The following is a 23,477-nucleotide window of genomic DNA, read 5'->3' as shown; positions in this document are numbered from 1 at the left end:
CACCAATGTCTGGCCGTCCCGGCCGCAGTGTTTGGACAGCGGATTACACTAATGGATGGCGAGCTGGGGGGGGGGGGGGCGGGGAGGAGCGGCTGGAAACGGGGCTCCGGGGCCGGGCAGCCGCGCGGGGTGGGCCGCGAGGGAAGAGGGAGCAGGCCCCTCCTGGGTTCGACCTCTGACCTTAGGAGGGAAGGAAACGTGTCTGCTCGCGATAGGAAGCTTCGGCCTCCGGTGGGGTGGAGGCTGGAGGTGACTGCTCCCGGTGTGTGTGTGTGTGTGTGTGTGTGTGTGTGTGTGTGTGTGTGTGTGTGTGTGTGTGTGTGTGTGTGTGTGTGTGTGTGTGTGTGTGTGTGTGTGTGTGTGTGTGTGTGTGTGTGTGTGTGTGTGTGTGTGTGTGTGTGTGTGTGTGTGTGTGAGAGAGAGAGAGAGAGAGTGAGCGGGGTGGGGGGTGCTCTCTTCTCTCAAGGCTGATTGAAAACTCGAGGTCGTCCCGCTTGGGTGCGCACACGTCAACAAGTAAACAAGACTTGGAGCTACCAGGACGGCGGCCGCTTTGATTCCCCCTGTCGGTGGCGGCCAGCTTAGTGCTTTGGCCTCCAAATCCGGATTATGGCTGAGCCCCGGGCGCCTGGCGGCCGGCATGGTTAGAGCTGCCTTCAAAGGGGGCCGCCCAGCAAGCGCGCAGCTCCTCAAACTGGAGAGGCTCCACCGCACCTGGCCCTAGGTGTGCACCCGCACGCCCACTGAGCACTCGGGGGCAAAACGCGGCCTGCGCACCCACTCTGCGCGGTGGAAGGGCCGCCATTGGAAAGCCGGCAAGTGGCACGCTCGCTGGTGCCCAGGACCAGGGAAGGTTTTGGAGATCTGGCAGCCCTCAGCTTGAAAAGACTAGGCCTGGAATTCCTGACGTTAGAGCCAAACATCTTTACTACAGGGCTAGGGTTGGTGTGTAAAAATATCTCACATTTAGTCAGCATTTACTATGCGCCAGACACCATGCCAAACATTTGTATCCTCCCCAAAGATCCTAGGAACTATTATCCCATTTTACAGAGGAGGAAACAGGAGGTTTAGGTAATTTGGGCAAGGTCTCACAGCCAGCGTGGCACTAGGACCCGAACATGCAGTACACTACAGGACTAGAACGGTAATCGTTCACCTTTTGGGGTTGCAGCACCTGTTTGGGACCTGATGTAAGCTATGGACCCTCTCCCCGGAAGAATGCGCATGGGCACATGCAGCCCTCTGTCAACAATTCCAGGTGCTTCTTGGAACCCCCTAGGCGCTCCCATGGACATTTAATCATTTTGGCTTTACAGGTTATAAAAATCGCGTTTGATATAATTTCTTAATTCTGAACATAGACTAGGAAGGTAGTACTTTTTATATCCGTTGTGTAACGGAAGATTCCTGGAGTTCAGAGAAGTAAAGTCATTTGCTCAAGATCACACAGCTAGAAAATGTGGAGATGAACTCTCAGGTCTTCGGACTCTAGAGTCTCTCGGTGCACCACTTCAGTCTCCCCAGACCCCGAAGTTCTCCTTTTGCTTCCCTCTTGGCTCTCACGTTCTCTCCTCCGCTGGGAAGACGTGGGGCCAGCCCCTTGGAGGATCTGGGTTTTCTTGGGGGCCTCCGCAAGGTACTCGGCTGGTGGGGGCGCAGCGCCAGGACCCCGTTGCCCTATGCTCTGTGGGCCGCGCTGCCAGGACGCGCGCTCCGGTAAACGGTTTATCTAAAGAGAACTTCTGTTTCTCGTTCGCTGTCGGGAGTTGCCCTGCAGCTAGCAATGAAAAATGCGCCTTTTCCCGAGACTCTGGCGCTGGTGATTTATGTGGGAACCGTCCTCACCCGCGCGGCCTGCGCCGCTCAGCCGGGCCTAGGGGGTGCAGGGCGAGAGCCCGCCTGGAAGAGAAGCCGGTGCCTCGCCCCTTCCAGCGCCCGCTTTTACGGCGCCCCCCTTCACTTCTACCTCCAGGACATTTTACAGCCGCTCCCCCAGGGAGCTGAGCGCTTTATCGCGGTAAAGTAAACACCATTATCCCAGGTCCATTAACACGGAGATTTTGGCGTTGTAAATAGACTGCGAGAAGGAGAAGAGCAGCCCCCGCAAACTCCCTTGTAAAACGGTGAAGGTTCTCCAAGATTTATGGCCCCGATCGGGCCCCCAACCTTCTAAGAAATCCCAATCTTGACCAAAGCCAGAAGGTAGGGTATTACCCCAACCTAGAAATGCCGCCCTGGGTGTTAGGACTTCAAGGGTAGGGAGTCCCCAGGACACGTCTAGCCCAGCCATTAATTTTCTTTAAGTCACAACCCCAGGAATGCTGATTCCTTTCCGGCTGTAGGGGCACAGATAAGCTCCGCAGGTCCCCAGGAGCTCTTAGAGAGCAACCAGTGTAGATGGTGCCAGGGGCCAGAATGCTTGTGTTTCAGGCTCCTTTCCCATTTGTAAACTGGATGGTGCTTTCCGCAGCTACTTAGGAGTCTATAAAGCACAGGAGAATTATAACTGGTGGGCACTGCCCAGGCACCCTGTGACCTGGAGCACTCATTTTGCCAGCTTGTATGGTCTTGCTTCTGCTTTTCTTTCCAAAAGGAAATACCCTCCTTATTTACTCTTGAGCCAGCCGGTATATGAAATCAAGTCAGGCTGATGGTTCTGGCACCCAGCACAGGAGACAGTCCTCCTTCTCTGCTTGAGTTTCTCTTTCTGATGAATATCTAATGACCTGTTCTGGGAAGTTTCTGCTCATCTGGAGTGTGGTTTTCTTACCCCCTCAAGTCAATATTTATACTGACAAAACAGAGGATTTTGAACTAGGAAAGGTGTCTCTGATTGATTGAGAAAACAAAGAGATAAACAAATTCCCCAGGCCAGGCTAAGGGAAGCTTCAGTAGAACCTAGACTCTCCTAACCTTTACCAAGGTCACTTTCAGGACATAGTCCGTGCCTGGAGGCAGCTCCTTCTGTAGCCCTGAGAGTTCAGTAATTCTTGTGAGATCTTCCACCTGGCTAATGAGTTGGCTTTTGGGGAGGGGCAATAGAGAAAAAGCAGGGAGCAGAAGGGTGACAGAAATTGGTTTTGGTCCCTTAGTGTAACTGATTCTATCTAGAGCAAGGTCTTTTAACCATTTTTTTGTCCCTGTGCCAAGGACCCCTTTGACAACTTTGACAAAAGTTGGTCTGGTGAAGCCTATAGACACCCCCCCGAATAATATTTTAAATGCTTAAAATTAAATATACACAATGATATTAAGATACAGTTTTCAAAATGTTTTTAAAAAATTATTTATTTATTTTAGAGAGAGTGAGAGAAAGACAGAGCATGGGGGGGGAGGCCAAAGGGAGAGAGAGAGAGAGAGAGAGTCTCAAGCAGACTCCACACTGAGCATGGAGCCCATTGCAGGCCTCCATCTCAGGATCCCAAGATCAAGGCCATAGCCAAAACCAAGAGTTGGATGCTCAAGAGACTATGCCACCCAGGCACCCCAGTTATCAAAATGTTTTTTTAAAAATAGTGATATAGTAATATATGTGCTTCTTTTTTAAAAAATATTTTATTTATTTTTTGACAGAGAGACAGTGAGAGAGGGAATACAAGCAGGGGGAGTGGGAGAGGGAGAAGCAGGCTTCGCACCGAGCAGGGAGAGCCTGATACGGGACTCGATCCCAGGACCCTGGGATCATGACCTGAGCCAAAGGCAGATGCTTAACGACTGAGCCACCCAGGTGCCCCTATATGCTTCTTTACTGATTCAATAACAGAAGCTAGTGGCGAGTCTAATAACAACCATAATTCAAAGTAGTGATGAATATAAATGGAATTCAAGGTGTCTGCTGCAGCAGTAATGTGCTATGACAATATGAAGGATTTCTGTTGGTGACAAAGTCACAGGTACTACTAATACTACTGAGTTTGTTACCTACATTCAAAACTAAAGGAAATGCTAAATTACAGTTGGAACTGATAAAAAATAAAGATATATATTTTTCCCCTTTCAAGTTCATGAATCCCCTGAAGTCTATCCTCAGGTCCCTCGGGAATCCATAAACTGCCAGGTTAAGAACCACTGGTCTAGGATCAAATTTTAGACCATTTCATCTCAAGAAGTGGTCTTTGGATCACCTACAACAGAATCTTCTGGGGGTGTTAGAAAATTCTGGGGCCCCTTCTGAGATTTGGGGAGACCCAGAAAAGTGTATTTTAAACTTAATAATCAAAGGATTATTTTCATGCCAAGTATATCAGGACTTCACTGATCAGCACTTTGGTTGGCTGCATGGATGATATAAGGAAAGAAGATCCCTTTGGAGAGCTGAGGGGTGGGGTGGCAAAGCGGGGATTCTCGGCAAAAGTTCTACCATGGAGACCACTTTGAGGTGGTACACAAGGAATGTGGAGGGCACAGCAAGCTGGGGCATGGAGAACACCAGAGAAAGAAGCTGGAATGGGACATTTTGGTGAAGGGTTCCAACAGGTTGGCAGAGGCTCTGGAAAAACTTTGGCTATTAACTGGTCCCCACCCCTCTTTGATCCCATATTTTACACATCAGAATAGAAACTTGCCAAAGGCCACATTTCTAGTGGCAGAGGCAGGTCTAAATTCCACCATACTGAAATGCCAAGTTTAGTTGTCACACTTGATGGTCGCTAGTTCAGGGCATAATTCATGGTCAGTGGCAAGCCACATCCCTGTGGCCTATGTAAACTTCTCCATCAGCTCTCTGTACTGGCTTCTTTTTTGCTTTCAGTGCTCCTGAATTCTGAGCTCCTTTACAAAGTCTTACCATTGTTGGCACTTTGGGAGCTTTCATTCATTCACTCACTCAATGGATGCTACGGACCAGGCCTGGTCCTAGATACTATAAAAGATACATAAATGAATAAAGAGATGATCACTACCCTTAAGAGATTTTCAGACACCTGCTCTTATCCCCACCAATCTTAAGTAACCCTGATAATCATCAGATCTCTTTTGACCCAGGTCTGATTTGATGTTTGTGCAATCACCGGAGGCCAAAGAGGGCTTATTGGAAGGGAAGAAGAGCTTGCAGCATCATGATTAGTTGGGGACCTATCTTTTCTATTGTAAAAGTTGACTACTTAGACCATGAGGTTTGATGAGCACCATTATAATGTCAAAATGTTGAACAAAGTGGGGCTTCTTCCAAATGTTAAGAAATGTGCAAGATATACCCAACAGGACACTGGAGGATGTTATGACACACACTGCTGGCTCCAGGTCAAACAAGTGATTAGGCTAGACAGTGCAAGAGTAAACACAACTCTAACAAACCAGTTTTCACCTGGAGTGAGCTTCAACTTTAGCAGTACCATTTGCCTCCCTTTGTCTTCTCACACGTGTCTTCATCAGGGTCTCACATCACACTCTCACTGGGCTAGCAGGTGGGTCTGTGTGCAGATTTTAGAGTTTAATACAAACAGGGAAGAGTGGAAAGGGAACAGGGTCAAGAGTCAGAAGATTGGGTTCAGTTCTGTTTTTGTCACTTAGGAAGTTTCTGATTTGGGCCAATAATTTGATTTTGAGTTTTCTCTGGTAAAATGAGTATAGTAATGCCTATTTCATAAACTTGTTGGAAGCAGTAAGATAATGCATGATAAAGGTGCTTTGTAAACTATAAGTCACTCTACAATGTGAATAGTTTACTACATGTTTTTGGAACCAGATGGACCTGGATTCCAAGCCTGGCATATACCACTTACTTGCCATTTGTAGAAGTTCTTTAACCTTGCAGGCTCGGTTTCTTCATCCATAAAATGAGACTAATGATACCTATTTCTCTGGAGCGTTGTTCGAAGATTTAAATGAGATCATTGTGTGTGAAAGAGTGTTAACAGGGGTGCCTGGCTGGCTCAGTCGGTGGAGCATGCGACTCTTGATCTCGGAGTTGTAAGTGTGAGTCCCCCATTGGGTGCAGAGGTTACTTAAAAACAAAATCTTTAAAAAAAGAGTGTCCATCATATTGTAAAGCAGGCAATAGCCATTCCTAGGTTGTCGGTTGTCAATGTTGGGATGGCAGTGACTGTATCCTATTTATCTTTGTGTCCTTAGGCCATAGCACAGGGTGCTGCAAATATAGACTCTTAATTTTCGTTGGATGAAGGATTAAGGAAGCTTTGTATGTATAAGGCACAGCATCAGCTATACTTCCACAAAGTCCTCATTGACTAAGTGGAGCTACTTCTGGGGTTGGTTTCAACCTCAGTTCCACACCAGTGGACCCATTGCATTCACCCTTCTCCTTGGAGGAAGATGGGGTCATGGTGATACTCAGAATGTCAGTAGTAGCGACTTGCTCCAGGGCACGGCTTGGGAAAAAGATACAAGTTTCTAAATTAAATTCATCAATCAAGTAATCAAGCAAGAAATGTTTACTGAGTTACTATTGTGTATGAAACATTGTTCTAGGTGTTGGGCATTCAGCAATAAATAAGACAGACAAGATTTCTGTCCTCAGTCCCTTTAGCCAGTGCAGAGAGTGACCCCTAGAGTTGCTGTTCGTTTCCTGATTTTCTTTTTGAGATGAGTGGACTTGAGAATCTGGAGGTTGAAGTGCAGGGAAGTTACTGCAGTACCTGTCCCTGGGAAGGTGGTCTCGGAGGAATTCAAGGATATACAAAGGACTGGAGAATCAAGCACAGTCACACACACTAGTCAATAAGGACACAATTAACAGAGGGAGAAAGAGAAAGAGGGAGAGAGGGCGGGGGGAAAAATAGAATTAGTTTTCAACTGCTTCTGTAACAAATTACCACAAACGTAACGATTTAAAACAGCATAACTGTATTATCTTACAGTTCTATGGATTAGAAATTTGACATGGGTCTCACTGGGCTAAAAGGAGTGTTAGGCTTTCTAGAGGCTCTAGGGGAGAATCTGTTTCCTTGCCTTTTCCAGCTTCTAGAGGCTGCCCCCATTTCTTAGCTAATAGCTCCTTTCCTCTATCTTTGAAGCCAGCAATGACTAATTATGGCCTTCTCAGCTGCCACCTCACTGGTTCTCTCTCTGACCCTTCTTCTGTAGTCAAGTCTCACTCTGACCACAGTTGGCAAGGTTTCTCTCCTATTAAGGATTCATGTGATTAGGTTGGGTTCATCTGGATAATCCAGGATAATCTCCCCGTATCAAGGTGTGTATCCTTAATCACAGTACAAATTTGCCATGCAAGATAACATATTCACAGGTTCCAGGGATTCAGGTATGAGGATTTTTAGAGACCATTAGTTAGTCTGCCTACCAAAGGGAGAGAGAGAGACAGCAGAGGGGAAAGGAGACAGGAGCAGAAGTGGGGAGGAAGGGGGAGACAAGAAATGTTTGCCTGGCGTCTTTCCCAGAAAAATGGGCTTCCAATAACTGAACAAGAATTAAGAATTTAAGATTTAAGAATTAAGAATGCATCAAAAAGACAAGAAATAACAAGTGTTGGTGAGGATATGGAGAAAAAATAACCCTTGTGTACAGTCGTGCAGTCACTGTGGAAAATAGTACAGAGGTTCCTCAAAAAATTAAAAATAGAAACATTAAAATGATCCAATAATTCCACTACTGGGTATTTACTCCAAGAAAACAAAAACACTAATTCGAACAGATATATGCACCCCTATGTTTATTGCAGCAATATTTACAATAGCCAAGATATGGAAGCAACCCAAGTGTCCATCAGTAGACAAATAAACTTAAAAAGATGTGGCATGGGCACACACACACACACACACACACACACACACACACATACACACGGGAACATTACGCGGCCATATGAAAGGATGAGATTGTGCCATTTGCGATGACGTGGATGGACCTAGAAGGTATTACACTAAGTGAAATAAGTCATACCAAAAAAAAAAAAAAGACCACAAATGCCATGTGGTTTCGCTCATATGTGGAATATAAAGATCAAAACAAACAAATAAACAAAAAGCAGAATCAGACCTTTAAATATAGAGAACAGACTGATGATTGCCAGAGGAGAGGAGAGTGGAGCATGGGCAAAATGAGTGAGGGGGAGTGGGAGATACAGGTTTCCAGGTATGGAAAGCATAAGTCATGGAAATACAAGATAGCGAAGGGAATATAGTCGATGGTATTGAAATAGTGTTGCAGGGGAACACTTGTGAGCATAGCATAACATACAGAGACGTTGAATCACTGTGTTGTACACAATATAATGTTGTGTGTCAACTCTACTCAAACACAACAAAATTTTTAAGGAATTAATAATGTAGCTGAAGTTCAACATTTTCTAGTAAGTTATATTTTCTGCTATATATTCAGCAGCTAGAGACATAACATATGATACTCAAAGCACAAGCCTGTGCTTCTGCCGCCTCTTCTCATTCAGGAGTTCTGTGCTACATGCTGGCTATCTTTGAGTGTGCCGGAAACCAACTCCTTGTTAATTACACTTTATCTGTGTTCTATTCCCAGGTTTCCATCTGATGCAAGATGAGCCCCAGGCAAAGCTGCAGGAGAGCTGATATTTGCCTTTGGTGCCGCTCTGGTCTTTACCACTCAACAGACTCTGCTGCTTAAAAGCACATACACATCTGGGCACCTGGGTAGCGCAGGCGGTTGAGCGTCGGACTCTTGGTTACAGCTCAGGTTGTGATCTCAGGTCATGAGACCAAGCCCCTCATAGGGCTCCATGCTCAGTGCCGGGTCAGCTTGGGTTTCCCTCTCCCTTTGTGCCTCCCCCCCAACTCTCTCTTTCTCTCTCTCTCTCTCTCGAATAAGTAAATCTTTTTTTTTTTTGAAAGTACATAGGCAACTGTCTGAGGATTCCTCCCCCCTCTTTAAATGACAGATTTCCTTCTTATATCTCTCTTAAACATTATCTGCCATTCTTTTGCACCTATCAGTATAAATGTATATTCACAAGTGTCTCAAGTGCTAGCCATTTGATGGATAACTCATTTTGCAATATGGAATTGAGAGTTGAAGATCGGGATGTAGATCTTATAATACTTTCATTTCTGAGGAGAGAGTTTTGCCTAGAAGTGAGGAGTATGGGACACAGGTAGGTCTGGGTTGGAGTCCTAATTCCTCCATGTACAACCTAGTTGACCCTGCACAAGAGACTCTGTGTCTTCAGGTGTAAAATGAGGAAACTAAACAGCTTTTATCTCACGGCAGTTCTGTGAGAATTAAATCGCCGATGTATACAAACTGTTTAGGCTGGTTGGTGTCTGGCACATACTAGGCCTTCAATAAACACAAATTGTTATCTTTAGAGCTTGAACATTCCTTAATCCAACCCTCAAAGCAAATATCAAATCTAATATTAGAGACAGCAGGGGTGGTCATGTTCCCAATTTCTGAATGTGGCATTATGGGTAAACAGAATGTGTTTCCATCTGAGAAACTTCAATTTAGGTGAAAGCCTATAAGTGACTTAATTATATAGACAAACACTATTTGTAATGCAGGATATTAAAGCAAAGAATAAAAAAGTAGTCTTTCAAATTTATTCACTTATTATTTATGGAGTACTTAGTATTTTCCAGGTCCTCTGGAGACAGGTCTCAGACCTAAGAATTTATAGTGCACGAGGGGAGAAAAGAAATGAACACAAATAGCTATAAAAAGAGGCAGAAGACGTAACAGCCTGGAAGGTTAAAGAAGGTTTCCCTGGATGGTGCTGGGGCTTCCTGGAGGTGGAGAGATTTGAGGGAGCCTGAAGAAGGCTGTGTTTTGACAAGGTGATTGGGTGATGGGAAGACAGTCTGGATTATCCTGAGAACATTTTCAGGGTACAAGCTTTCAGGGAACAAGCTTCCACTAGCACAAAGATTCAGAGCATGTCTTTTCCTAGAGCTATGGTTTTTGAAACGGGGAAGAGTTTCAATATACTATTACAATGATCCCTAAAATGATAAATATGCAAAGCATTTAAAAACATAAGGTACTTATATCATATAGCCTCTCAAAAAAAGCATGTATCAAAAATGTATGCACCATATGATCTCAATGATGTAAAATGCACAGAAAAAAGATGATAGGAAATACTTATAAAGGTTAACACTCGTTGAATCTAGGTGTTGGGATTATGGACTTTCCCCCCTTCTATATAGTTGTGTGTGTGTGTGTGTGTGTGTGTGTGTGTGTGTGTGTGTGTGTGTGTGTACTAAGTTCCCAGAAAGGAGGGTGTAAAACACATATGTTCATTAATAATCACAATAATATAAACACTTATGAGCTCACCACCTAGGTAAAAAAAAAAATTATTGGTACTTAAAAGTCTCCTATGTGCTCTTCCCCAACTCTATGCCTTCCTTTTTCCCTAGATAGTATTAACTTTTTCTTTAGATTTTTTTAAACCTATGTATGCATCCCTAAACATAATATTGCTTAATCCGGGGAAGATACTGAGTGTCAAACAAATCTAGCTGTGTGAGTAAAAGACAATGTTGCCACTACTATGAAGGCTCCCAGGAGGGAAGGTGAACAGTCTCTGGGTCATAATCCTCCTGTAGCTTTCTTAAGAGTTTACCTGAACCACCTGGGAGAAGTCAATGGGCAAGCCCATAAACAAGTCCTGAAGTCTATGGGCTCTAGAACCAGGGAATCCAAGGGCTGTAGTATGGGATAGAGGCAGGATATCTAGTAGACAAACATGCCCTATACGTTTTGCTTCTAAGCACCTACAGTTTCTCTCTCTAATGTTCTGGATTCCAGATGACTTCCAAGGGGTGAAATGAATGTCTTCAGTTGGCCCTTATAACTAACATGGAAGGGAGAACTGGAATTTGATCCACACATGGCCAGTGCAGACTGGACCAGGCTTATCTGGGCACTCTGTCCTCAGGTTAAAAAATGATATAATGGCCGAGGAAATCCTGGTGATGACAGTGTTTAAGAATGGTCCTTGGATCTTATTGCTCCAGCCTGAACTGGCTGTCCTCTTCAATGGGAGAAAACTGTTCTCTTGGGATCGCTGTCACTGTCTTGGGGATTCCATTCACCTCTGTCCTAGGTTGGCTTAAAGTGACTTTTACAGTCATATTTGATTGATTGTTTATCTGGATATAGAATTCTTTTTGGAAGATAAGTTTTCTTCAGAATTTGGAAAACAATGCTTCATTGTCTTCCAGCTTCCTTGTCAGTGTTGAGAAGTTCTCCCTAATCACCTATATTTTCTCTCTGGAACCTTGGACAAACTTTTCTTTTCACGCAATCTTGTGAAATTCCACAATAATGTGCCTAATATGGGTCTGCCTTCATTCATTGTGCTAGGCAGTTGGTAGATCTTTTGAGTATATCAATTCATGTCCTTTGGTTTTGGAAATTTTCTTGGATTATCTTACTAATCATTAGCTTCTCTGGGCTTTTTTTTTTTTTCCTCCTACTCTCTTCTATTATTTGGATATTGGATCTTTTGGACTGATCCTCTATTTAACTTTTCTTTTCATTCTTTTTTTTAATCTCTGACTTTTTGCTCAACTTTCTGAGAGATTTTCTTTTTCTTTTTTTTAAGATTTTATTTATTTATTTGTCAGAGAGAGAGAGAGAGAGCACAAGCAGGGGGAGCGGCAGGCAGAGGGAGAAGCAGGTTCCCCGCTGAATAAGGAGCCCTGATGCGGGACTTGATTCTAGGACCCTGGGATCATGACCTGAGTCGAAGGCAGACGCTTAACCGCCTGAGCCACCCAGGCGTCCCCTGAGATTTTCTTGGTAATCTCCAGCCTAATGGCTTGGCTTTTCAGTGTTGCATCTATGTTTTTAATTCTCAAGAACTCCTTTTAAGTTTGTCCTCTGAAAAGTCTTTGTTGAAACACACATCCATTCTTGTTTCATGATGGTAATTTCTTATTTCTCCAAAGGTAATAGTGATAATTTTGTTTGTTGTGTTTTCTTCTGTCTGCTTAACTGCTGTATCTACCACGTTACATTTTTTTATGCTTTAGGGTTTTTTGTTTGTTTGTTTGGCTCATTTGTTTGTTTGTTTTGTCTTTGCATTTCGTAATAATGTCTTTCCTCAGATATCTGGTCATACTTGAATGGTGGTGATTAAGGATGGGCACCTAAAATGCTGATTGGAGCTTCTGAGAGCAGGAGTAGAGTTCTGGACACTGAGTTTCACTGTATGGTGATCTTAACCAACTGAGCCACTCAGGCGCCTCATCTCACATCCAATTTTTATTTCCGAGAGGAGTCAGACATATATAAGAGGATGCAAAAAAAAAAAATCAAATAAAATTGTCTATGTCCTAGATGCTCAGCTAACTCTTTAATCACCCGGCGGTAATGAAGAGAATCTTGGATTCCCACAACAGCAGAATGTCAACTGGAACTTCAGCTCAGGTCATGATCCTGGGGTCCTGGGATCAAGTCCTGCATTGGGCTCCTTAGTCAGCGGGGAACTTTGGAACTAATTCAAGCCTGACATGTGACAAGCCAGTCACCCTGTATTTGCTCCAGAAAACATTCTCTGAGCTGTGTTTGCCTGCCCTAATGCATAGCTAGCTAAGATCCTTGAGCACACATCTCCCAGGGGAAGAGAGGGTTCCCAGAAGTCTGGATCTTGAGGGATTTCAAAGGTGATCAGTGCACCAAAGCAAGTTGTACACCTAATGAGGTTTTGCCCCTTGTGATACAGTTCTGAACATTTGGGAAGGGCTTGCTCCTGGAGGAGCAGATGACAGTGTGATTACAAGAAAAAATGATGGAGGAACACCTCACTTCCCATTGCCTCACCAGGGGCAATTCAAAGCTAGAACCGCAATTTCCAAACCCATCATTAAAACCCAAGCCACGCTGTAAATCAGTACAGAGTAGTGTTATTCCCAGTAGCTTCATTTTGTAGAATCATAGTAAAAAATAGGAATCAGAGGCTTCTAAAATTATCTTTGATGTCATTCTGGTTGTTCTTTCTTTTATAATTTCCCTCACCTGGTAATGTGCTGACTTGGCACCACATCCTCTCTTTTTTGTTTCATTGTATTTTGTATTTAACTGTATTTACTTGTGTGAATGGTTATTAAATTCATGGTTTTCAAATTTCAAGATGTATGAGTCTCTTATTTTCCAGTGTGCCCAGCTCCTAGTGTCCTTGTCTAGAGGCAACCAATATTACAAGTTTTTCAAATGTATCTTTAAGAAATATTTTGTGCACATATACATTCTCTTTTTTTCTTCCCTTTTAGCCTTTTGCATAGGTGGTAGCATTCTGTACGCAGTTTTCTGCACCTCTTTCCCTACCAAACTGCACTTTCTGTTGCTACTGTTTCACATACTTCTACATAGTATTCCATGGTGTGGGTAAACCATAGTGCATTCAGCCAACCCACTATTGAGGAGTTATTTCATCTCTACTTTTTCTTTTCAAGGTTTTATTTCCTAGTCTTTCCTTCACTCTTCTTTTAAATTTCTATTTTTTATTTTTAAAAAATAGGATATACACATTTAGAATTTTAATTGCCAAATTACACACTAAAAATGTCATAGCAATTTACATTCTCACCAAATATATGAAAGAGCCTGTTTTGCATTATTCACAACAGCCAAAATATGGAAACAACCCAACAGTCTGTTGGCAGTTATGAATGGACAGAGACTATGTGGTATACATATACAATTGAATGTTATTCAACCTTAAAAAAGAAGAAAATAATGCCATTAGCCACAATATGGGTAAACCTGGAGGACCTTATTTTAAGTGAAATAAGCCAGTCATAGAAGGACAAATACTGCATAATTCTACTCAGATGAGGAAACTAAAACAATCAAACCACAAAAGCAGAGAACAAAATCGTGGTTACCAGGAGCTAGGGGAAGGGGAAATGGGGAGTTGTTCAACTGGTATAAAGCTTAATTTAAGCAAGATGAGTAGGTTGTAGAGATCTGCTGTACAACATAACGCCTATATTTAACAATATTGTATTGGGCACTTAAAACTTTGCTAAGAGGGTAGGTCTCATATTAAGTATCTTTGACAGACATACACACACAGACACAAGACAACTTTTAGAAATAATGGGTATGTCTATTTCCTTGACTGTGGTGATGGTTTCTTGGGTGTGTATGCCTATGTCCAAAGTCATCAAGTTGTATACATTACATATGTGCAGTTCTTTGTAGATGAGTCATACTTCAATAAAGCTGTTAAAAAAAAAGAGAAAGCGTCCTTTTTTCACAGTTTCACCAATACAAGTTTCAATCTCTGAAATGTTTGTCCATCTAATAGGATTTATTTATTTATTTATAATTAATTAATTTATTTATTTATTTTTTCAGTCTTCAAATATTTTTTATTGGAAGGCCATGCATTGCCTTCATTTATTGTATTTCAAATCACTGTACATTTACTTTTGTGAAAACACTGCCTGCATTTTCTAGTACAAAAAAAAAACCTAAAAATTGTTTCAGGAATGTAGAGAAATATCCAACTTAAATAGCGAAAAAGTGCACCATAATTACTGCTGCACTGCAGTCATTTCTGCATTTCCCGTGTTTCTTAAATAACTGTCTTGTCTGATAACACACAATATAAAGAGCAATTATGAAAAACAGACATTTACATATACTTCTAAAGTCTTATTGAGAATATCCTGTTGGCATTGGATATCCAATCATAGGCGCAGCTGCAGGAGCAGGGTATGCATATGCCTGTTGGTTCATACCATTGTGCGTATTTGGAACGTTACTTCCATATTGCTGAGTGCTATCATAACCATTCTGGTAAGTCCCTGTTGGATTACCAGTCCTAAAACTGGTCTGTATACCGGCAGACACAAAATTACTTCCAAAGCTCCCATTGGTGTAATTTGCAGCACTGTAAACACCATTCTGAGTTTTTGCCCCCAAATCTCTCTTAAGCAGACTAGAGTAACCTCTGTCATAATTTTCCCTGTCTCTAAAGGTATTAAATCCTCCCCTTTTGCCCGCAGAGTATCTGTCCCGGCGGTCATCCTTCATGCCTCCACTACCCCTGGAACGACCTGAACCTCTGTGTTCGACCAACTAAAGCAACTTGGGATTAATTGCTTGATTAGCTTCACGAAGCACAGAGATAAGGTCGCTCACTTGCTTTATGTTATTAGGTGTAAAGAAAGTGTATGCTGTGCCTGTTTGGGTACTGTGAGCAGTTCTTCCAATTCGATGAATATAATCCTCTGAGGAGTTAGGGTAGTCATAATTGACGACAAATTTCACATCTTCCACATCTAGCCCTCTGGAGGCCACATCTGTAGCAATCAGAATTAGGAGCTTTTCCATGTTTGAATTCATTTAGAATCCAGTCACGCTCCTGTTGACTCTTGTCATCATGGATACCCATGGCAGGCCACCCATCTCTCCTCATTTTTCTAGTAAGCTCATCACATCTTCTTTTGGTTTCGACAAAAACAATGGTTTTATTCTCCTCACTCATTATCTCTTCCATTAGACGAATAAGTTTTTCATCCTTTTCTACATCATGACATACATCCACAATCTGAAGAATGTTGTGGTTTGCACTCAGTTCTAGTGCACCAATGTTTATATGTATGTAGTCTTTCAGGAAATCTTCAGCAAGCTGTCTTACTTCTTTTGGCCAAGTTGCACTCCACATTAGAGTCTGCCTATCAGGTCTTATCTGATCCACAATCTTCCTTATTTGGGGTTCAAAGCCCATATCAAGCATTCTATCTGCTTCATCAAGGACAAGGTAAGTAGTTCTTTTCAGATTGGTTTTCCCACACTCTAAAAAGTCAATCAGTCTTCCAGGTGTTGCAATACAGATTTCCACACCTCTCTCCAAATCACAAATCTGTGGTCCCTTAGGAGCACCACCATAGATGCAAGTGGACTTCAATTGACATGCTCTACAGTATTCAGCAGCTACTTGCTGTACCTGTTGGGCCAGTTCCCGAGTTGGTGCCAGCACCAAGCAAATAGGCCCATCATTTCTCTCTAGGAATGGCTGATGATTGATGTGGACAATAGCAGGCAGCAAATAAGACAATATTTTCCCGGATCCAGTCCGAGCTACTCCAACCATATCCAATCCACTTAGAGCAATGGGCCATCCCTGAGCTTGAATAGCAGTGGGTTCAGTAAAAGTCTGTCTTGCAATCACATCCATGACATTTGCAGGGAAGTTTGCTTCATAAAAATTCAGAACTGGCTTTGGGCAGTTGTGACCTCTAACCGTAATTTCCTTACTCCTTCTGTATGTCTCCACCTCTTGTGCTGTGCGCCTAGCCAAATCAGGGTGTTCTTGATAAAAATTCTTCTCAAATTTGGGCAGCTCAAGATTCCACTTCTTTTTGACTAGGTTCTCCGCAAGGTTTCCAAACTTCTTTCCAGATAGGGGCCCTGCCCTACTTCCCCCAAATCGAGGTACACCAAACCCTCGATCCCGGCTGCGGTCTCGGTCACTTGAATAACCCGACATGGCGTCAATGGTTGCGGTTGGCGGGGAACGAAGTGGAGAGAATTGGGTGCGACGAGTCGCTGCAGGTGGCTTTGGCTATGGCAAAGCCTTGCGGGGGCGGCAGCGGCAGAGGGGTGGTGAGGGCAGGAGCCGGAGCTGCTTGACAAGAGACCGGTGGAAATGAATGAGGTCTATTTTTTTATTTTTAAAGTAAGCTCTACACCCAGCTTGGGGCTTGAACGCACATGCTCTACCGAGTCAGCCAGGTGCCCCTATTTGTTTATTTATTTATTTTTAAAGATTTATTTATTTATTTTAGAGAGAGAAAGAGAGCACATGGGAGGTGCAGAGGGAAAGGGAGGGAGAAAGAAACTCACGCTGACTATGCGCTGATCATAGAGCCCAACTCGGGGCTGGATCTCGGGACCCTGAGATCACAGCCTGTGCAGAAACCAAGAGTCAGATGCTTAACCAACTGTGCCCCCCAGGCACCCTCCTATTTGTTTATTCTTAGACATTTTTCACAATGTAATTATGCAAAAAGTAAATGATTGTTAAATAAAATTTACAAAATACAGAAAAACAAAATAATTTTAAAAAAATAACCATAATCCCACCCAGCTACAACCAAGTTACAATCTTGGGGGGAATTTACTGTCAATGCTATAGTTTATATTCCTTTTCTTCTTCTTCTTTTTTTTTGAATAAATATGGTAACATACACATTGTTTCTTTTCTTTTTTTAAAAAGATTTTATTTATTTATTTGACAGAGACACATCGAGAGAGGGAACACAAGCAGGGGGAGTGGGAGAGGGAGAAGCAGGCTTCCCGCGGAGCAGGGAGTCTGATGCGGGGCTCGATACCAGGACCCTGGGATCATGACCTGAGCCGAAGGCAGGCAGACGCTTAACAACTGAGCCACCCATGCGTCCCTGTACACATTGTTTCTTAAGTCACTTTTTATTTTTATTTTTTTTACTTTTTTTTTAAAGATTATTTATTTATTTGAGATAGAGATAGAGAGAGAGAGGGAGGGAGAGTGCAGAGGAGAAGCAGACTCCCCACTGAGCAGAGAGCTCAATGTGGGACTCAATCCCAGGACCCTGAGATCATGACCGGAGCCAGAGGCAGATGCCCAACCGACTGAGCCACCCAGGTGCCCCTTAACTCACTTTTTAAAGTTAATAACATATGATGAACATTTTCTATATTATTAATTATTCTGTCTTTAATACATTAACATTTTAATAAAAATTTGAAACATGTAAAAGTAGAATATCATAGAACATCCATATACACACTGTCTAGATTTACAAATTATTAACATGTTCCCCTTTTACTCCATTTATTTCTGTTTCTTTGCTGAGTGTTTTAACATATTGCTGGCCATCATGACATTTTACCCTATATACGTTTTCTTAGGCTTTAGTAAAACTACTCTTCCTCAATTCCCCCCTTAGTCTGGTATTATTCCAAGTCATTTTATATATTTATGTATATATATTTATATACATATACATGCATACATACACATACATATATACAGACATATACGAATAAACAAAGATGCATATGCACATGCATATAAGTAATTGTGATACTATCTATCTACATGATAGAATTATAGGGCTTCCCTAAGGCAAAATGTAGACCCAAGCAAGCTCTTTGTCCTGAGGTACCTAGCACCTTTGTCCTTTTTCTAGGGACCCAACAAAACCATTCACACAAAGTTGCTGGGAACTTAAAAAAAAACACAATAAATATTGAAGAGCATGTAAGTTTTAAATTTTTTTCTTTTTCAAGCTCTATTAGAAAGCTGTAGTCATCAAGATAGTATGGTACTTGCACAAAAACAGACACATGGATCAATGGAACAGAAAGAGAACCCAGAAATGGACCCTCAACTCTATGATCAGTGAATCTTGAACAAAGAAGAAAAGAATACCCAGTGGAAAAAACAGTCTTGGGGCACCTGGGTGGCTCGGTCGTTAAGCGTCTGCCTTGGGCTCAGGTCATGATCCCAGGGCCCTGGGATCGAGCCCTGCATCGGGCTCCCTGTTCCACGGGAAGCCTGCTTCTCCCTCTCCCATTCCCCCTGCTTGTGTTCCCTCTCTTGCTGTGTCTCTCTCTGTCAAATAAATAAATAAAATCTTAAAAAAAAAAAGAATCTCTTCAACAAATGGTGTTGGGAAAACTGGACAGCAACATGCATAAGAATGAAACTGGACCACTTCCTTACACCATACACAAAAATAAATTCAAAACGGATGAAAGACCTAAATGTGAGGCAGGAATCCATCAAAATCTTAGAGGAGAACATAGTCAGAAACCTCTTTAACCTCGGCTGTAGCAACTTCTTACTAGACATGTCACTGGAGGCAAGAGAAAAGCAAAAATGAACTATTGGGACTTTATCAAGATAAAAAGCTTCTGCACAGCGAAGGAAACAATCAACAAAACTAAAAGGCAGCCTATGGAATGGGAGAAGATACTTGCAAATGAAATATCTGATGAAGGGTTAGTATCTAAAATCTATAAAGAACTTATCAAACTCAACACCCAAAAAACAAATAACCCAGTTGGGAAATGGGCAGAAGACATGAATAGACTTTTCCAAAGAAGACATCAGATGGCTAAGAGACACATGAAAAATGCTCAACATCACTCACCATCATGGAAATACAAATCAAAACCACAATGAGATACCACTTCACAACTTTCAGAATGGCTAAAATTAACAACACAAGAAACAACACATGTTGGCAAGGATGCAGAGAAAGGGGAACCCTCTTGCACTGTTGGTGGGAATGAGAACTGGTACAGGCACTCTGGAGAACAGTTTTGGGGTTCCTCAAAAAGTTAAAAAATAGAACTATCCTACAATCCGGGAATTGCACTATTAGGTATTTACTGGAAGGATACAAAAATACAGATTTGAATGGATAAAGAAGATGCGGACAGTCACACACACACACACACACACACACACACACACACACGGGAATATTACTCAGCCATCAAAAAGAATGAAGTCTTGCCATTTGCAACGATGTGGTTGGAGCTAGAGTATATTGTGCTAGGTTAAATAAGACATTCAGAGAAAGGCAAATACCTTATGATCTCACTCATATGTGGAATTCAAGGAAGAAAACAGATGGACATATGGGAAGGGGGAAAAGAAAAAAAAGAGAGGGAAACAAGCCATTAGAGACTCTTAACGATAGAGAACAAACTGAGGATTGATGGCGGGAGGTGGGTGGGGGATGTGCAAGATGGGTGATGGGTATCAAAGAGGGCATTGTTGTGATGAGCACTGGGTGATGTATGTAAGTGATGAATCACTGAATTCTACTCCAGAAACCAATTTTGCACTTTATGTTCACTAACTAAAATTTATTTTTTAAAAGATTTTATTCCTTTCCCAGAGTCCATAGTCTCTCATGGTTCGTCTCCCCCTCTGATTTCCCCACCTTCAGTTTTCCCTTCCTTCCTCTAATGCCCAGTGATGGCTACTAAGGAGGGCACATGATGCAGTGAGTACTGGGTGTTATATGCAAATAATGAATCATGGAACACTACATCAAAGATTAATGATGTACTGTATGTTGACTAACATAACATAATAAAAAAAGATTTTATTCATTTATTTGAAAGAGAGAGAGTAAGAGAGAGAGCACAAGAGGGGGGAGGGTCAGAGGGAGAAGCAGATTCCCGCTGAGCAGGGAGCTGGATGTGGGGCTTGATTCTGGGACTCCAGGATCGTGACCTGAGCGGAAGGCAGCCACTTAACTGACTGAGCCATTCAGGTACCCCTAAAATTTAAATTAAAATTTTTTTTTGTCTTAAGCCAACATTAGCTGTAAGGTACCTAGGGAAGACAATATCTCCATTTCTCAGACCACAAAACCAAGGTTCCATGAAGTTAAGAACTTGCTATAGGCTTATACACTAATGAACAGGAATTCTAGCTCATCTTCTTACTTCAAAACCAAATGACCTTCCCCCCAGGAGTTTTGTATCTTAAAAAAGGACCACAGGAGGAAGTTATACTTTATGAACAGTGATGAGTTGGTTGTATAGGATTCTGGGCTTTAGAGAAAGATATTTTGGGAAAGAACCACCTTTCCAAAGACCGGCCTCCGCCTGCTCCATCTGGAGTGGGAGGCAAATGCATGAGGGTTTTTCTTGGGGACGGAAGCAGTTTGGGGAGATTTTGCAAAGGGAGAGCTAAATGGATTTGGGAATTTGCTGGATGCTGGGGAAGAGGAAGAGGAATCAGAGAAAATGCCAAGGCTTGAGCTTGGATGAAAGGAAGAATTTGTGCTTGGAGCTGGTTTTGGAGAAAGGATGGCAGTAACCATTGACTTTGACTTATTGCCTTTGGAAAACATCCAGATAAAGGTGTCGAGTGTTCCTTTGGAGATTCAGGGTTGCAGCTCAGAAAAGGAAACCTGAAGCTGTAGAATTAAAAATCACTGAAGCAGAGGCAACGGTAGATAGAGGCCATGGCAGGAGATGAATGGAGACAGTAGAGAGGAGGAAGTGGAGTGGGCCAAGGATGAGGCCATATATAGGGTCATCAGGAGAAGGAAGGAGAAAACCAAGAACAAATGAAGAAGACAGAGAAGAAGCATCAGAGAAGAGAATAATAGAAGGATGGTGTTACATCACCAAAGTCTGATGAAGAGCCCCACCAAGGAAGGCAGGGCTTATCAACAGACCAAAGGTTACAGGACAGTCAAGGAGGATGAGAACTGAGAAAAGACCATTGGATGTGTTGAAAGCTGAGAGTATGTTATTGAATTGAGTGGTTTATGGAAAGGAAACACCAGTTTGAAGGGTGGTGAATGGGATGAAGTATGGATAAAATAAACATATATCATTCCATCACCTTAGGCTCCTCTGGGAGCATAGGGGTCACTGGTTCAAACCAGGACAAAGTAATGGGACACTCCTTTCTGTTTCCCTGTACCAACAAGTCCCAGCTTCTGCTCTCTTGCAAGTACGTATTACATTCAAATCTGCTGTTGTTGTTCATTTAAACTACCTTCCTCCTAAACAAAAATCTGCCAAGAGGTTATAAAACAGGGCTCTTTGCCCCCCACCACCCTATGTCCTACATAGCTTGTGTGTTTCAAAATATTCATATTACCCTAGTCCTGGTAATAATGAGATAGAGAGAGAGACTGGGGGAAGGGGAGAGGGAGCGGAGAGGGAGAGAGGAGGAAGAAGAGAGAGGAGAGAGAGAGAATGTGTGTGTGTTTAAGTAAGGTATAACACATACGGGAAAGTGCACAAATATTAAGTGTGCAGCTTAATGAATTGTTATGCAGTATGTTCCTGGATAGCCACTATCTACATGCCGATAAAGAACATTTTCAGCACCCAGCAGGTGCCCTTGATGCCCTTGGCTGTGATTGCAGAGAACTGGTCCAACTCCAGAGGTGAACCCATGGTGGGTAGGAGTCTTGACTTCGATGTTTAACTGCCCCTGAAAAGCAGGATAGCATAATGTTGGAAGTGTGGACATCGGGCTACTACCGGGTTTGAATCTCAGCTCCATGACTCACTAGCTCTGTGACCTTCGGCAAGTTACTTAACATTTCTGAGTCCTGATTTGCTCATCTGTAAACTGAGACAATAAGAGTATGTACTTGACAGGACCGTGGTGAAAATTGAATGAGGTGCTGAGAATAGTGTCTGGCACATAGTAAGCACTCAATAAATGTAAGTTCTTCTGAAGCCACCGGTGGGAATTCCAAGGGCACCGCCAGAGCCAATGGAGCGTATATTTGGGGGTGGGTCACGTTGACCCTTCAAATCCCCCCTTAGCCATTTCTACCTTGCTTACAAGGAGCCAGGGCTTTTCACTAGGTCTCCTTGGTCTCTCCATAAGGTCTCTGTTCTATCCTGTTCCTGGGCACTGCACACTCCGCCGAGGGAGTAGAGACGCCAAGCCTAGCTCTGGTGGTGACCTTATCAAGAATTTTCCATCAGACTCCCTGGGTCATCGGAAAGGTTTGCTCACTGTGCTGGCGAGTCAGCTTCCAGGGAAATCATCAGCAGGCTGGAACTGGGGTGTGTGTGACCCTCAGCTGCTCCCGGGGCTTTCCCCTTCCTTCTCCCCACCCTGGGTTCACCTCTGGAATTAGACTAGTTCTCCACAATTGCGGCCAAGGTGACAGCAAAGTGTGATGGATGAACGAGGAGCTGTGGAGTGGCAGGGTGCTTGGTCAGGAACCCAAGGCTGTGTTTATGAGAAGGAAGAGGCTGTTTCCTGGAGCAAGCATAATGCAGCTCTAAAAAAGGCAGGGGAAATACATCATGCGAGGGAGCGTAACCCTGGGAGGGCCGTTGGGAATCCGAGTACCAGAGAAGCCCTGGCAGGTCAAGGTGCCTCTGACAAGGCCTTTTTTATAGGCCATTTGCGTGAGGGTTTGCTGCTGTCCCTGCAGAGCTGACAGCCACTCAAGGTCTCAGTGGGGAGGTTGGAAGCTAATCTTAGCTGTCATTTTCCAGACCTTCTCCACGGGCCCTGCTGATGCATTTAAAAAAGAAATAACAAACTCCATTGTTTTGTTTTGTTTTTTTTTTAACTGCAAAAATGACCATTTTGGCTGTTGGCTTTCACACTACTACAAATAGACTAGGAGTATCGGCTCCTTTCCCTCCTTCCAAACCCAGGGCGAAAGAAAGTTTAATTGGATATCCGCAATGGTCAAGAGAGGTATGAGATGAGTTTCCCCCCAAGAGTGCTAATGTTTCTGTTTATCTCTATGGATTCGCCTCCCTCTGACTTCCCTGAAGATCCTGCTGGGCCATATAAAAGAGACTCAGGATAGAATGAGTGCTCTGTATCAGTTTCCTATAGCTACCATAACAAACTACACAGTTAGTGGCTTTAAACCGTAGAAATGTATTCTTTGTATATTTCCGGAAACCAGAAGTCTGAACTGAATCTTATGGGGCTAAGACCAAGATTCTGGAAGGGCTGGTGCCTTCTGGAGGCTCCAGGGGCTGATGCAGTCCTCGTTCCTTCCCGCTGTGATGCTTGGAGTCGATCCTTGGCTCGCACTGTCCTCCAACCTCCACGCCAGCAG

General features: G+C 43.1%; 1 pseudogene across 1 annotated transcript; it reads right to left on the bottom strand.

Annotated features, from left to right (window-relative positions):
* Positions 1 to 14,247: 14,247 nt before the first annotated feature.
* Positions 14,248 to 16,491, bottom strand: LOC113923468 (annotated as a pseudogene). The gene has a single exon (XR_003520335.1). The product of XR_003520335.1 is annotated as a probable ATP-dependent RNA helicase DDX5 (transcript).
* Between the last annotated feature and the right edge of the window lie 6,986 nt (positions 16,492 to 23,477).

This window comes from Zalophus californianus, chromosome 15 (assembly GCF_009762305.2).
Source record: "Zalophus californianus isolate mZalCal1 chromosome 15, mZalCal1.pri.v2, whole genome shotgun sequence".
In the NCBI taxonomy this organism is placed as follows: Eukaryota; Metazoa; Chordata; class Mammalia; order Carnivora; family Otariidae; genus Zalophus; species Zalophus californianus.
This window is presented reverse-complemented; position numbering and strand designations above follow the sequence as displayed.